Here is a 4,160-nt window from a genome sequence, read left to right as displayed (position 1 = left end):
GGAAACAATCCTACCAAAAACAACATGGGAAGAGAAGTAATTTAAAGTGTTTAAGACATTAAATGCACAACTGACTCCAAACTACCATTTAGTATGCTTTGTTTTATAGGATATAAAAGCTACCCCTCCATCTATGGAATCTTAAGCTGACACCGAAGACAATCAACGCCTCCCATATTCAATATCCCACTATTTTCTGTTTATACCAACAAATAAACAACTAGCAAATGATTTCACCTCTTAAAAAAAAGCATTTACACTTAACAAATGGGATGAGGTGGGATACCCTCCATTTTAAAAATGTTTCTAGAGCTACTATAAAACTTGGATTTACAAAATAGTTTATAAAAATATTCCTATGGATTATACAAGAAGGGAGACAGGGACCACTGATAGGACCGGGTGTGTGGTATTAATCAGACTTGGCTTCTTTCTCTCCTGCTTCATCAGAGGCTGGGCTTTCCTCCTTTTTAGTTTCTCCGTTTTCTGCAAGCAGGTCTTAAGTCTGTTGGTTAGCCACTTAGGCCTGTTTTCCTTTTGCTCCCCTTTTCCCTTTTGTTTGCACCTTTTTGTCTGAAGATTTATGCTTTCCTGCCGCCTTTTTTGGCTTCTTTTCCACTTTTGCGGGAGCCTGTTTAGCTGGCAACCTCGCGGGTCTCCTCTTGGGCTCTCTTTCACGGCGCCCTTGGCAGAGCTGACCTTGCTCTTGAGCATTCTGGTGGCTGGGCGGGCGCTAGGCGAGTGCCTGCTGGCGTCGGTGCTCCGAGAACCTTCGCGAAGCTGGGCTGCCTGGCCGCTGCCGCTCGTCGCGCCGCCAGAGCTACTGGGACCCGCCATGTTGTTCTTATTAAGTGATCAAACATATGTTCATTACCGATAGCCTTCAGGAAATATTTCAGGATTTAGCCAAATGTCATGCTTTCCATAATGCCTTTTCCCGTGACAATCCAAGCAACATATTGAGTTCTGGTCCCCAACAAAGTCCACTGACAGCCTTTCACATAGTGGAACTTTTGTACCCTTTTCTGCTCGTCAGTGTCAGTAAAGCCCTTCCTTGCCACTGACTAGAAATATATCAGTGACCTGGAAACTGAAAAAAGAAAGTGGGAAACTATCAACCCTTTTCTCTCAAGAGGCTTTTTGACCACCATGCACATTTGCCCATAGGGTCCCTAACGACCATGAGTTGTGGTATGGTGCGACTTTCACCAAGCCAAAAAGCCCTACCTAGGTACATGTGGTTTTAGATTGTAGACACATTGTTTTCCCAGTAATTATGACGATCCTTTCATCTTTTCCAGTTTCCTTTGTAAAAACGAAAAAAAAAAATCAAAACAGCCATTGGAAATTAGACTTCTAGTCTATGAACAGAGAGCACTGAGACTACCTACCTGTCCTCTGTTATCCTTCCCACATGTATTCGTAAGGTTATTTAAAAAGAATAATTTCAACTCATGTTCACCATCTGAGACATAAAACAACACTTAAATCACTTCTCTGCTAGAATAGTCAGCAATGCATCCACTAACACAAATTTTTTTTTTTTTTTTTGTAAGGCACTACTTTGTGTGTGACCGAATTTTATCTCAAAACACCATGAATTAGGTAGGAGAGCAATGACATTGACAAATGGGGAAGATCACAAAAAGAGTTTAACTGACTTACCTCTGCTCATTAGTAGTAGCAAGGTTAAGAGAAAATACTGCCTTGCATTTTAACAACAATTATGGCATCTGCTCAGTCTTTTGTTCTATTTTCTTTTTTATATATTGTCGTCACTAGAATATAATCTCCTTAAGAGCGCTTATCATTTTTATCTTTCCCAAAGTGCTATGCACGTTGGATAATTCATTAATTTATTATATTAAGCATAATAAATATATTAAGCATATATATTTCTCCCAAATTATATTCAATTGACTAGGGAAGATAAGTGCTTCTTTGGCAGCTAATACAGAAATCTAGTATCCATCTCCTGACATTATGTCAAAAATATCACAAGGATTTATTTAAAAGGCTTGTATAATTATTTTTGTTTTTTCACAAGTAAAAACATGTAAAGTTATGTGTATAAATCTATACAATATAAATAGAAAATCACCTTTACACCAAGTTATGTTTTTGGTACACATAGGATAGTCATTTTGTCTCTATGTAAAATATATATTTCTACATTAAATTTGAATCACAATCTGTATATCATTTTGCAACCTACCTTTTTTTGGGGGGGAGGGGTTAACATCTTTATTGGAGTATTATTGCTTTACAATGGTATGTTAGTTTCTGCTTTATAACAAAGTGAATCAGTTATATATATACATATGTTCCCATATCTCTTCCCTCTTGCATCTACCTCCCTCCCACCCTCCCTATCCTACCCCTCTAGGTGGTCACAAGGCACTGAGCTGATCTCCCTGTGCTATGTGGATGCTTCCCACTAGCTATCTGTGTTACGTTTCGTAGTGTATATGTCCATGCCACTTTCTCACTTTATCACAGCTTACCCTTGGCCCCTCCCCATATCCTCAAGTCCATTCTCTAGTAGGTCTGTGTCTTTATTCCCATCTTGCCCCTAGGTTCTTCATGACCTTTTTTTTTCTTTGTTACTTTCCATATATATGTGTTAGCATACGGTATTTGTTGTTCTCTTTCTGACTTACTTCACTCTGTACGACAGACACTAGGTCCATCCACCTCACTACAAATAACTCAATTTTGTTTCTTTTTACGGCTGAGTAATATTCCATTGTATATATGTGCCACATCTTTATCCATTCATCTGTTGATGGACACTTAGGTTGCTTCCATGTCCTGGCTATCGTAAATGGAGCTGCAATGAACATTGTGGTACATGACTTTTTTTAAATTAGGGTTTTCTCAGGGTATATGCCCAGTAGTGGGATTGTTGCATCATATGGTAGTTCTATTTTTAGATTTTTGAGGAACCTCCATACTGTTCTCCATAGTGGCTGTATCAATCTACATTCCCACCACCAGTGCAAGCAGGTTCCCTTTTCTCCACACCTTCTCCAGCATTTATTTTTTCTAGATTTTTTGCTGATGGCCATTCTGAGTGCTGTGAGGTGATACCTCATTGTAGTTTTGATTTGCATTTCTCTAATGATTAGTGATGTTCAGCATTTTTTCATGTGTTTGTTGGCAATCTGTATATCTTCTTTGGAGAAATTTCTATTTAGGTCTTCTGCCCATTGTTGGAATGGGTTGTTTGCTTTATTGTTATTGAGCTGCATGAGCTGCTTGTAAATTTTGGAGATTAATCGTTTGTCAGTTGCTTCATTTGCAAATATTTTCTCCCATTCTGAGGGATGTCTTTTTGTCTTGTTTATGGGTTTCTTTGCTGTGCAAAACCTTTGAAGTTTCATTAGTTCCCGTTTGTTTATTTTTGTTTTTATTTCCATTTCTCTAGGAGATGGGTCAAAAAGGATCTTGCTGTGATTTATGTCATACAGTGTTCTGCCTATGTTTTCCTCTAAGAGTTTGATAGTGTCTGGCCTTACATTTAAGTCTTTAATCCATTTTTTAATTTTGTGTATGGTGTTAGGGAGTGTTCTAATTTCATACTCTTACATGTACCTGTCCAGTTTCCCCAGCACTACTTATTGAAGGGGCTGTCTTTTCTCCACTGTATATTCTTGCCTCCTTTATCAAAGATAAGGTGACTGTATGTGCGTGGGTTTATCTCTGGGCTTTCTATCCTGTTCCATTGATCTATATTTCTGTTTTTGTGCCAGTACCATACTGTCTTGATTACTGTAGCTTTGTAGTATAGTCTGAAGTCAGGGAGCCTGATTCCTCCAGCTCCGTTTTTCTTTCTCAAGATTGCTTTGTCTATTCGGGGTCTTTTGTGTTTCCATACAAATTGTGAAATTTTTTGTTCTAGTTCTGCGAAAAAATGCCAGTGGTAGTTTGATAGGGATTGCATTGAATCTGTAGATTGCTTTGGGTAGTAGAGTCATTTTCACAGTGTTGATTCTTCCCATCCAAGAACATGGTATATCTCTCCATCTATTTGTATCATCTTTAATTTCTTTCATCAGTGTCTTATAATTTTCTGCATACAGGTCTTTTGTCTCCCTAGGTAGGTTTATTCCTAGGTATGCAACCTACTGTTTTAGTTGTTCACCTAATAATTTATAATC

The 4,160-nt window shown here is 38.2% G+C and overlaps 1 pseudogene; it reads right to left on the bottom strand.

Annotated features, from left to right (window-relative positions):
- Nucleotides 1–412: 412 nt before the first annotated feature.
- On the bottom strand, nucleotides 413–714 carry LOC114891484 (annotated as a pseudogene).
- Nucleotides 715–4,160: the final 3,446 nt, after the last annotated feature.

Source organism: Monodon monoceros, unplaced genomic scaffold (assembly GCF_005190385.1).
Source record: "Monodon monoceros isolate NGI ecotype Baffin Bay Population unplaced genomic scaffold, NGI_Narwhal_1 Super_Scaffold_12, whole genome shotgun sequence".
NCBI classification, from domain to species: domain Eukaryota; kingdom Metazoa; phylum Chordata; class Mammalia; order Artiodactyla; family Monodontidae; genus Monodon; species Monodon monoceros.
Note: the sequence above shows the minus strand (reverse complement) of the source record. Positions and strands in the feature narration are given on the sequence as shown.